This window comes from Triticum dicoccoides, chromosome 6A (genome assembly GCF_002162155.2).
Source record: "Triticum dicoccoides isolate Atlit2015 ecotype Zavitan chromosome 6A, WEW_v2.0, whole genome shotgun sequence".
In the NCBI taxonomy this organism is placed as follows: domain Eukaryota; kingdom Viridiplantae; phylum Streptophyta; class Magnoliopsida; order Poales; family Poaceae; genus Triticum; species Triticum dicoccoides.
This window is the reverse complement of record NC_041390.1, coordinates 386,305,281-386,318,367: the sequence shown is the minus strand read 5'-3', so window position 1 is coordinate 386,318,367 and position 13,087 is coordinate 386,305,281.

The window sequence follows — 13,087 nt, the reverse complement described above, 5'->3', positions numbered from 1 at the left end:
ATATCATCACAGAAGTGTATTTTTTGTAGTGAAATGAGGCATTACTGTTGTTCCTAATGATAAAAATGAACTTATCCCACAAAGAATCGTAATCAGTTATAGGATGGTAATTGATTTTAGAAAACTAATAGAAAAGATCATTACCCTTTGCCTTTGATTGATCAAATGTTAGAAATATTGTCTAAGCACACACATTTTTCCTTTCTAGTTGGTTATTCTCATTTTTCTCAAATATCTGTATCACAAGAAGATCAAGAGAAACTACTTTTACCTATCCTTTTGGAACATACGCTTATAGACGTATGCATTTTGATTTATGTGATGCACTCGCTACTTTTCAAAGATGTATGACTGCTATATTCTCTGATTTCCGTGATAAATTTTTTGAGGTATTCATGGATGATTTTTCCATTCATGGAATATCTTTTGATTATTGCGTAAGCAAACCTGACCAAGTTTTGCAGAGATGTGAAGAGACAAATCTCGTCTTGAACTGGGAGAAGTGCCACTTTATGGTGAATGAGGGTATAGTCCTTGGTCATAAAATTTCTGAAAGAGGTATTGAAGTAGATAAAGCTAAGGTTGGTGCAATTGAGAAAATGCCATGCCCTAGAGATATTAAAGGTATACGAAGTTTCCTTGGCCATGCTAATTTTTTTAGAAGGTTTATATAAGGTTCTTTAGGGCATGACAAAAGGATTCTAAAGAAAGAATTTAATGTCGGTGACCAAGTTCTATTGTACAACTCCCGTTTTAGATTATTTGTTGCAGAACTTCACTCTAAATGGGAAGGACCATACATCATCAAAGATGTTTATTGTTCCGGAGCTCTTGATGACATACAAGTGCACATGGCTGTTGTAGCACTTTCGTGATAAGACAAGTGTCGAACACACAGGGAGTAAATAGGAATGAATTACAAACCCCTCAACCACGCTATCATATACGTAGTTACGTATGCACCCAAACCGTAATTTTGAAATAGCCTACTTTAGTAAGTTGCTAGGACGACATGTAAAAGGATAGTGTTTGTCCAAACTACAAACAAAAATAAAAGATTGAAAATTAAAGGAACTAAACTAAGTGAAACCGTATTTGAGTAGTAAACATTCTCAAGGGAATTGGAGTCATCACCACAAGTATGATGCTGACAACACATGATAAACATGGCTCTGTAATTGTATCATTAAGCCACTTATATATGATCTCGCGTGGGCGGAGCCAAATAAAGTATGCATACCCACTAAGGTTACCGCGTACACTCGTGTCACCACCGTGTTTCCCCACTCCGGTTATCATAACGATGATTCTAGGAAGTAAACTCATTGTGGTCACGGACTTGAGTTCTAGGGTTCTCCACAAATCCCTATTGCAATGATTAGGGTGGAAGCGAGAATAGGCCCTGTCACCACCTACCCTCTACAACTACCCTTCTCACCAATATGACTTTCCTCAAGTCCACAAGGGGCTAATGTTGCGCGAGCACTCTTCACAACACCATTAGACAATCAAGACAATACATATAAAGAGAATATTGGATCGCTTATTCAAAAGTAATAATCATGCAAGGGTTCACCCAATTCCTCAAGAACTAACACAACTACTCACACATAGGAGAGTGAGAAGGAAAGTTACAAGCCAACAGAGAGTCGGTGGAAGAAAGGAGCACGCTGGTCATGGTAATGGCAACAACGGCCGCTGTGAAGATGGTGATGGTGGCGGCGCCGGTGATGAAGACCACACCTGCCCAAAGAACGATGCTCGTGGTGGAGGCTCCCCTTCTTATTCCTCTTGGCTTGGCACTTCTCTTCTCTATGGAGGTGGTCTTGGAGCAGTAATGGAGATGGATGACGATTGCATGGATGAGTGAATGTGTGCGGAGCGGCAGCCAGGGTTGATGGTGCTTATATGAAGGCCTCCCGATATCTGTTGATCCACTGATGTGGTCATCCATGGGCTCAAGATGAGCCTTATCTTCTCCCGATCCCTTCATTATGGGCCAAGGACCTCGTGGGAACAATTGGGGACAAAATCGATGAAGAATCATGTCTAGAAAGGTAACTATCTCGGAGCTGTCTGCATGTTAAACAACCGTGCCTGGTCGTTCGGAACACCGTCTTTCATGTTGTCTTTTTTGCAGTCTTTCTCTAGTAAAACGGCTGCCATTTCTTCATACGAACTCGGAATTCTATCTTATTGGGCTCATTGGATTCGTATGAACGACGCCGATCCATTTTTTTGTCTTAGACCTTGAATTGGAGAACTTTGGAAAAATGACTTCTTTCGACCTTTGAAATGGCTAAGTCCGACCCATGGCTGACTCTGTATTGAACTTATCCTTGCTCCTTTCATCGTGCTTGGTCTTAGGTTCCTCCGGTACACCTATAGACACAAGAAAACAATTAAAACTAATGAAAACCAAATAATTACACAAATGTGCAATGCTCATAATGATTAATGCAAAAATCGGTAATCATGCATAATGGGCATATATTTGCTTCAATGGGACATAATATATGAAGAGAACATGCAACATATGAGCTCTAAATATAAGTAAAATATAGAGCCATTAGCTATCAAGATTAATAATGCAAATGGAACAAATATGAAGGTGGTCACTTGATAGAGGCGAGGGTCCCAATCTTTCAACGAGATAATAACTGTCGATTTGGTAGAGTCTACTTTGCTAATACGACTACAAACGTGCACGATGTTGTGCCTTATCACTCGCTAAGCCGATCTCCTAAGATTACTGACGATACTGAAAACACGTTCAGCCTAACCACAAAGGTCTATTCCTGCATGCAATCAAAGATCAATCAAGAATATGATAAAGCAATATGAATATTGTGAATATATATATATATATATATATATATATATATATGAGGTATTGATAAAAGTGGGAATCTGAAATCGGTTTGTCTTGGTCATTGGACACAAACGAAGTACACAAAGTTGGAGTGGCTAACTTTTAACTAAATAAATCCCAAGGAAAATACTACTAGATTTATCTATTTATGTAGGAGTAAGGGGTGGCGGCCAAGGAGGTGGGAGGACATCCCAAGGCGGACAAAAAGAAACCCTAGGTTGTACAAGGCCCATGGGCCCAAGTGGAGGTGATGCAACACCCTTGGACTTGTACTTTGACTCGGATTATGCTGCAACGTAAGATTGTTTCATCAATATCTCAACTCTCTTGATGAATGAAGGTGTATCCAATTGGGTTGGAAAGTGCATGAAATAAGATTTTCAACAAAAAAAGAATCACCCAATTCGGAGTTCGGATGCAAAATTTCTTGGTGTTTTGATTCAGGTATGTCAGTGCAGTTCGAACATGAGTTCAGAACATGAGAGACTTGACTCTATCTTCTCTTGGTCTAGAAATGACTCGAGAGAACTTCTTGAACAACACCTAAACGTATCTTTTCCCTTATCTTCATATGTGGATTGTACAAATGTCCGGTAGTTCTGCAATTAGGCATGAAATAAAAAGCGGTGAAGTACTTTTGTTCTGTATAGTATAAATAACGCATTTCATAATGTTTTTGAGAAATCACCTCAAATAAATACGCATATGCAATCTTTGCAATCATATCCGAGGTAGAAATGTCATCATCATCCTCACCTTCTTGAAAACAAAGCGGTTCTCGATGTTGCTTAATCTGGAATGTGGCTAACAAAAGGGAAAAGGTGTACATGTTGTATACGTATATGTCATCCATTTTTACTCTCTTGATTTTCGCACATGTGACACATTTATACATGAGTTACTTTCATACACTACTAGGGAAAAGCCTAGCAGGAGTGCGGGTTTTCGGCCTTTTAGTAGTGCGGGGGCCGGCGCTACTAATAAGGCACTACACCTAACGTATAGCAGTAGCGCTGGTCCACCTGCGCTACTGCCACACAAGTGTTGCAGCAGCGCGCTTAAAGGAACCTCGCTGCTGCTAATAGCTATAGCACGCTTCCCCTGTGCGCGCTACTGCTACAACCGCGCTGCTGCTAACTTTTCTCCACTCGCTACTGCTAATTTTAGTAGTTTTTTTGTTTTTTTCAGCATATTTGTTTTGTATTTGAACAGGCTTTATAGAAGAATCTTTAGCACATACAAATGTCATCATGATACACATACAAATGCCTGCGAGACCACAAATGTAATCATAGCATATACATACAAATAGTCTCGTCATAATCATCATCCAACACAAAGTGGTATCTTGTCATCATCTCGAAAATAGCGATACATGCAAGTCTCGAATACTTGCAACTACAACGTCATCCATCTAAACAAAGGTATACGCGAGAAGAGCTATCACTATGAGTGAGAGCGGAACTATGCAGTACATGAGATGGCGGTTACGAGTCCTCTCTCGCGCTAGAGTGAACCTCAAGTAACTAGCTTCTCCTTCTTGTCTGCTTTTGAAGCCTTTATGGCTGGCGTCCGAGAACCCATTCACTTGCGCCTGACACTCATGCCACTCGTTGTACACCCACGGAACCTTCCCTTTGTACACGACATAGCAGTTCCATCACGCCATCAAGAAACTAGGTACCTGTTAGAGATGCATTTTCATGAAGAGGATGTACAATCATATATATGCAACAAAATATACTAGAGAACACCGAAAAAGAAAGGGTTAGCAACTAGATGCAACTAGGGATCGTGGACATCACAAAGTTGCATCGCTACGAATAGTATACAAGTTCAACCGACACATATCATCATCGTCGGCATCATAAATCACTAGAAGTTCCATCCTTCCATATCATCAAGGATGGACCCTAGCTTCTTGAACGGCGTGAGGTCTAGACGTTGCATGCCTATGCGAGTTCGGACGTCAGCTCGCGATATAGGGCCGTGGTGGAACATCCCCTTCTCATCGACGACTTCTTTCATGATGATCGTCGCAATGTCGCTTTGGATGCAAAAGAAGTCATCTCTAAGTTTATAATCCGCTTCTCCATGAGATTCTAGCCACTTGTGGATATGATCATCATTTCTTCTTCTCATGCGAAGCTTTTGGTGATCCGTGTTGAACTGAATCATGAGATGGAGGATGTAGAATCCATTCTTCTTGCTTGGTTTTGGGACTTGGATGCAGGAGAAGTTAGCTTTATGCGCGAAACCCATCTTCTTGTTCCTTTGTTTCCACCTCTAAAGCTGAAGCCTTGGAGAGCATCATCTAGAATATTCATTATGTGGGTGTAGTCTTTTTTCTCGTAGTCTCTGGAAGGGTCAAAATACACGGCGTGGGAGACTTGCGGATAAAGAACGATAAGGACGGCGCACCCGTTGCTCCGGGGAAAAGACACCTCAAATTATTCCCCATAGAGAGAGAAGGAATGATTGAAATGTATGAAAGGGTTGTTCGAAACTGACTTACTTTGGATGATAAGGCACGAGGACAATTTCGGCATGACCTTTGCTAAAAAATGGACATATCGAGCGCCTGAAATTCACCGGAACGGAAATGAATCAACATTCCGGCGTAACATAGGCAACTCGGATCATTTACCAAAACATGACATGTCCAAAACATGACATATCCACGTATCACATGTCCAGTTCAAATTTGCATATAAATTCAGCAAATTTTGAAACCTATCTAAATTCATAAATAAATAGATAACCTAATTAACATAACTAAAACCTAAGTAAATTAACCCTAGCTAGCAGAGAGAGAGAGAGGGGGGGTGGTTTACAGAGGGTGCAGGGCGAGGAGGCAGGCCCGACGACGGCCGAGGTTGGGAGGGGAGGAAGCAGAGGAGGGAGGCGAGGGCCGATGGGTCGGGGGCGAGTGCCGGCACCGGGAGCGAGCACGCCTGGGTCGGGGGCGGCGGGGTCGGGGGCGAGCGCGCCGAGGTCGGGGGCGGGCGCGGCGGTGCGACGGGGCCGGGGAAGAGAGAGTGGGGATTTGGGGGAAAAGAGGCGGGATGAAGCAGGGAGAGGGAGAATTTTGGGTTAAGTGGACGTAGCAGTAGCGCGTTTTCACGAAACGCGCTACTACTATTACGAGCAGCTATAGCGATTTTCTGCAGAAACCGCTACTGCTACCTTGACTAGCTGTAGCTCTTTTTCACTAAAGCGCTACTGCTATAACCAGTTTCCCTTTTTCTTTTCCTCAGCATAATAGGAACATATATATTACATCATTGGACCCTTGCATAATAATGGCTAAGTGTGTATACAAAATAGGAACATATATATATATATATATATATATATATATATATATATATATATATATATATATATATTACATCATTTGACCGATTCCTCAGCGCTGACGTTTTCATTTTTGAGTCAGCTTCTTTCCCTTCTTGTTCGTCGAAAAATAATTGAGCCCCTCATTGTGACTTTGCCTTTTCCATGGAGTATGATTTTTCTTTGGTAATGTAGTATTGATTCTTCTTTTGACGTATACTTCATCATCATCGTCATCTTCCCTCATTGGGTTGCCGTACTGATCATAGTCTTCCTCATTGGCGACTCCATCCATTCCAATGATGTTTCTTTTGCCTTTCCTCATGACAACACGACTGGGATTGCATGGGTCGGTTATGAAGAAGCATTGTGTCACGTGCTTAGCATGTACCCATGGCTCGTTTTTTGCGATAGCGTTCACGGTAGCGCTCTTGGCGCCGGGTATAGTCATGGTAGTGAAAATCCGGCTTTCTCTTTCGACATTCTTAGCCCATCTGACACGGAACATCGTCGTGTTGTGCAGTCCAGAGTAGTCAAGCTCCCAGATCTCCTCGACCCTTCCATAAAACCATTCAGTTGCGCCGTTGTCACTCCCGGTCATGCATTCCATCGTCACCCCTGAGTTTTGATATTCATCACTGTCCATATCTTTGGCCTCCATGTAGAACGTGTATCCGTTGATATAATATGCCTGATAGGTTACGAGGTTGGGCGAGGGGCCATGTGCTAAGGCGTATATGAGCAATCCGTCCTTAGAGCCCTCCTCCGGGGGATTAGCAATAATATGCTCTTTGAACCAATGCAGGAAAGTGGAGTTGTGCTCTCTAGTAACTTTGGCGTCCGTCCTGCATACCCCCCGGTCACGATACTTCTTTGCGATAATTTCTTTGTGCGGTGCCACGAAAGGATCTACCTCGTCTAGGTGTTGTAGCACTACCAAGTTTGCTCTGTCAAAGTCACTGCGTCGATCTGAGTATGCCACGTGCAGTTCCCTGCGACCGTTGCAGTGACCTTCTCCTTTGAGCCTCCCATCGTGCTTGTTAACGGGCAAACCAACACTAACACCAGGCGGCTGGTCTGTGCCATATAGAAAATTCTCACAGAAAGAGATACACTCTTGTGTCAAATAGCCCTGGACGATGCTTCCATCCGGACGGGACATGTTATGAACGAATCCTTTGATGATCCCATTCATCCTCTCAAACGGCATCATATTGTGCAGGAATGACGGCCCCAGGTCTATTATGTCATCCACAATATGGACACACAGATGCACCATCACGTCAAAGAACGCGGGCGGTAAGTACATCTCAAGCTCATTCAGTATCACAACGATCTCTTCCTGTAGCCTTTGGAGCTGCTTCACACTGATCGACTTTTGAGAGATGATGTCAAAAAAGTTGCAGAGACCAATAAGCGTGTCACGGACGTGCTTGTCCATTATCCCTCTAAGGGCAACAGGTAATATCTGCGTCATCATCACATGACAGTCATGAGACTTCATCCCGCTGAACCTTTTCTTGTCCGTGTCTAGATATCTACTTATCTTGCCACAGTAACCGGAACTAACTTTGACTCCGGTAAGGCACTTAAAGAATTGATTGATCTCAGCCTGACTTAAGGTGAAGCAAGAAGGGGGGCAATAATCCTCATTCTTTATTTTCTTGCCCTTCTTCTCCCGTGCCTCTGTCTCCGTCTCTGTCTCGTCTGACATTTTACGGGGCGGCATGTGCAGATCTTCCCTGATTTTTCAAATCTTGCAAGTCTTTTTTGCCTTCGGCCCATCCTTGGTCTTATCCGGCATGTTCATCAGTGTTGCGAGCAAGCTCTCAAGGACATTCTTACAGATATGCATTTGATCAAGGCAATGAGGTGTATCGAGTTTGTGCCAGTACTCCAAGTCCCAGAACACAGACCTCGTCTTCCATACCTTCAGCAGCGGCTCCGGCGCCTTTCTCATCGTCTTTCCCGGCGCGGGGCACTCCTTCCAGTTTTTCAACAGCTCATCGATTTCGGCACCGCTCCGCTTACGTGGAGGTCCTCGATGCTCAGCGTGACCATTGAATAGATCTCCACGGTTTCTCCACGGGTCGTCCTGTTCGAGCCATCTTCGATGCCCCATGTACACGATTTTCCCAGACCCGCCATCTTTCCTTAACGTTAGCTGCTGAGACGTTGTATCATCCATGCACCGCGTGCATCCGCAATATCCATGGCACACCTGGCCTGCCACATATCGGTAACCAAGATAGTCGTGCACTGTCGTGATCTGTGCGGCTCTCGTGTTGAAATACTCGCCTTTGCTGGCGTCCCATGTCTTGGCCGGTGTTTTCCATAACGTGTCTAACTCCTTCTGAAGTAGCCCCAGATACAAATTAATATTATTTCCTGGTTGTTTCAGCCCTTGAATAAGCATTCTCATGTGAATGTACTTCGATTTCATGCACAACCAGGGGGGAGGTTGTACATCCATACAAACACGGGCCATGTGCTATGGTTGGTGCTCTGGTTGCCAAACGGATTCATGCCATTGGTACACGCGCCGAGCATGATGTTCCTTGCATCACATTCAAAATACCGATAGAAGCTGTTCAACGCTCTCCACTGGCTTCCATCCTTGACGTGTCTCAGCTTCGGATCATCTCCATCGTCGGGCTTCTTCCTCTCCGCGTGCCAGCGCATTAGCTTTGCTTCCTTGGGATCTACAAAATACCTCTGGAGACGGGGAGTGATCGGTAAGTACCATACCACTTTCTGGGGACATTTCTTCCCGGCCTTCTTGTATCGAGAAGCATTGCACACCGGACAACTTATTTTTTCTGCATGCTCCTTCCGATAAATTATGCAATCGTTGATGCATGCATGGTATCTAACGTGTGGCAGATCAAGAGGGCACACGATCTTCTTGGCCTCATCAACACTACTAGGACATAGATTACCCTCGGGAAGAACATCCTTTAGGTACTTGAGATGCTCATCGAGGCTAGTGTCGGTCCATTTGTTTTTAGCCTTCGTCTTCAGCACTTGGAGTGTGAAACTCAAGCGGGTCACCTCAGGATTGCAACCATCATACAATGGAGTGTTCGAGTCTACCACCAGTTGCTCCAGCTTAGCCTCCTCTCTAGAAGCAGCTCTCTCAGTACTCGTCTCCTTGCGAAGCAATGCTTGAACATGAGGGTCCCGCACGATTGAACTTAGTACCGACGAACTCTGCTGCGTGGAGTCCATGTCGTTCTCTCCGCCGCCATGTCCGGCCCCTTCTCCGCCACCATGTCCGGCCTCTTCCCCGCCGCCATTATCGATCATCTCTTTGTCTTGCCCCATGTCATCATTGCCTGCCCCGTTGGCATCCTCAACATCGTCATCCTCATCTTCAGTTATCCACCGAGTATAGCCATCCATGAAACCAGTCATGAGCAGGTGCGCTTCGACGCGACCACTGACATGGGGGTCAAGACAAACTATTACTTTGCATTTTCGACACGGACATAAAACCTCTGTCAGGTTATTTTCCTTCATGTCCTGCACCGCTGACCGCAACCACCTGTCCACCATCGTTCCACTGACCATCGTCAACTCTGCACGGTAATAATAAACAAATTGATTATAAAAATGCGTGCATTCATCAAACTCATACAAAAATTCGGCATGACCTTCCTTAAAAATAGGACATATATAGATCTAGAGTTTGCCCGGAATTCACCGAAACGGAAATAAATCGACATTTCGGCAAAACATAGGCAACTCAAATGCACAATTTGGTGTCAACTCATGCCACACACACAATTTCCATAAAAATATCACACACACATGCATAAACATATTTCCATTTTGCAAAAGCATGAAATATTAATCACACCTCTATCTCGAGATCGAGCACACGTGGAGATGATGATGTAGGGAGGTCAAAAGTGCACAAAGCTCTTCTTGACAAAGAAAGATCTAGTTAGGGGGAAAATAGGTCACTTAACTAAATGCTACATCTACCTAGCTAGCTAATTTGGGAGGAGACAACTTAAACTAGTGGAGGGGGGAGGAAAAAGAGAAAGGAGATGAATTAATGGAGGTGGTGTAGTTATAGCTAGGAGTAATGAAGAGAGAGAAAGGTAGGTAGAAGAGGGAGAGTAATGGGGGGAGAAGTATTGAGGAAGAAGAAGAGTGAGGGAGGGAGGATGTGGGAGGTAGGGGAAAGGGAGGAGAGGAGATGGGGAGGGGGGTGGAAAAGGTGGAGGGTGCTGCGTCTTAGCAGTAGCGTGGGAGAGAAAGCGCGCTGCTGCTAAGAGCGTAGCAACAGCGCGCTTTCCCGTCACGCGCTACTGCTAAACGGGCCAACCCTGTGCACAATCTCAAAATTAGCAGCAGCGAGGTGACAAAAAAGCGCGCTGCTACTATGGCATTAGCAGCAGCGGGCTCCCTGGCGCCGAGCTACTGGTAAACTTATGTCGTTGTGTACTGTCGGTGGATTTTTGTAGCAGCGCGGTTTAAGCGTCATGCGCTACTGCTAAGTTTGCACCAGTAGCGAGATTTCCGTAGCCGCGCTGCTACTACTTAGTAGCAGTGCCTGTTTTTATGCCACGCTGCTGCTAAGATTCTGTGTATAAGGTTTTCCCTAGTAGTGATATGTCTTGAAATATAAAACCAAACTATTCTCACAAGAAGTAGAAGGCATAAAAATACTGCAACATAGTTTGCACGTTTAAGTGAAGCTCTTATTCATATCAAAGGATTGACAATGTCATCATTAAACTATCCCAACATTGGTGAAGAAACTTTAATTGCTTTAAGTTTACATGATGCAACATGCTTAAATAATCCAACATGCAACAAGTCATTTTACATAGAATCGTCACCAAGATTAGAGGTCATATCGAAATGATTAAAGACTGGCATAATTATTTTCAAATGTATTTGATCCAAATCTGATTTATCCCTTGATTCACATGGTTCTTTCAAATTTAATTCAGTGGGTGCACTCAACATTATTTATATTGCAGTTGTGTGATCACATGGCAAACTCAAATCATCAACATAGTCCTCTAAAATAGGTAGTGTGTTCAAAGTAGTAGGTAGCTCATCACATGGTGAATTTAAAATGACAAGGCATTCATCATACTCATGTGGAGGTGGAAGATCAGTACCTTTTTCATTATCTCTTATAATTAACTCAGATGATGTAGGCACTCTCGGTGGTGATGTGTCACATGGTGGAGGTGATCTAGTCCTCACAACAACAGATGTATGTCATGGTACGTCTAGTAGTTTAAGGAGCAACCGTATCAACTCTCAGAATGTGCATGTACGCTTGTTCTCCTTGTGGGCAACACGTCATTCTATTTTTGGTTCAGCTTTGCCAGCAAGACGAAACAAACGGTCCGTAGGAAAACATTTTTCATGAGTTAGTCTCTCCTGAATATCATGGTTTAATCCTCCCCAAAATCTATCCATCAAATCTTCTTCAGTTTATTCTAAGAAATAGTGCAACTAGGTAGTTTGTAAATCATCATAATATTTTGTTAGGTGTCACTACCTTGTTTGAGATAGTTTAGTTTTTTAATCATGCCACGAGTATAATAAACATCGGCGAATCTATCTCTCACGGCAGGTTTTAAATCATCCCAAGTAGTAGGTATAAAATCAGGGTATAACCAACAATATTCGCTCCACCAAACTAAAGCAAAGCTACTGAAAATACTAACCGCAACTTTACCTTCTGTACACTCATCAAAATTATAGGATGCAAATGTAGCATTCATTTCGTACTCCCATTCAATATATAAATCGAGGCTAAAATGACCATTAAAAGGTGGCATTGGAACATTAAGCTGATTATGCGCATTCTGATGTCTTTGCTTCCTCTTGCCATGGTTGCTTTATTTCTTAGGTGGTGGCACATCCCCCACGATCAATGAAGCCCATGAACTGAGAACTATGTATTTTGCCAAGATTAGTAGAAACAAGAACAAAATTCTAGAACAATGTTCCTATGAACTACTAGGATGTGGTGGTAAAACACTCACATTAAAACAAATATCAATGTCTTACAAGTTCTTACCTTGAAACAGGCGTTGACAGGAAACCAGCGGTGTCGAATAATCCAAAGATTAAGTAAAGCAATTACCAAGTGAACATATGTATACATGGTGTAGAAATATATGGAGCTTGGAATGCTTAAATATATGGTAGCGAAAGATTAGCAATAATCAATTCAGAGATGCGATGTTGAATAAACGCTCAACAACAGTACTGTGATGGCCCTAGGCTAGAGCGGACTAGAAACGCGAGCCTAGAACACTAATGGGCTCAAATCATAGCACAACTAGCAGCAACAAAGGCTATGAAGTAGCTATGGATAGCAAGATATAAGCGAAGATCACAATGGTAGTATAGATAATGATGAGAAACAAGCTCCAAGTAGGATATACCAAACACTCTCTCTCCAACTTTCCTCTGGAAAAGTTTGTGCCAATTTTCTCATATTTTTTTTCAAGAATGATACTGGCTCAAGCTTTCAAATGCGAAAAGAATCACTCAATTACGAGTTGGTATGAGGAGGCAAAACATTCTAAAACTCGCCTGGAAAACTATGAAAAACTGTGTTCACAAACTTTGGAGGGCAAAAAGACCTATTTAGAAGCCGATTTTGAGGTTCCAAATATTGCACATGCCTCTACAACTATTCAAATGCGGCTCGTCGCTGGCTTTAATTTTAATAGTCGTGGAGCCAAAACGGACTTCGTATCAGAAAGATATGCTTGTTTTACTGAACACTGCACAAAAAGATTCCAATACAAATTCAGATACGAGATTGAGTCTAGATAGATCCGAAATTTCTCTCTTTTTTTCTTTCTTTTTTTCTCTCACATTTTTTTTACTTTTTTC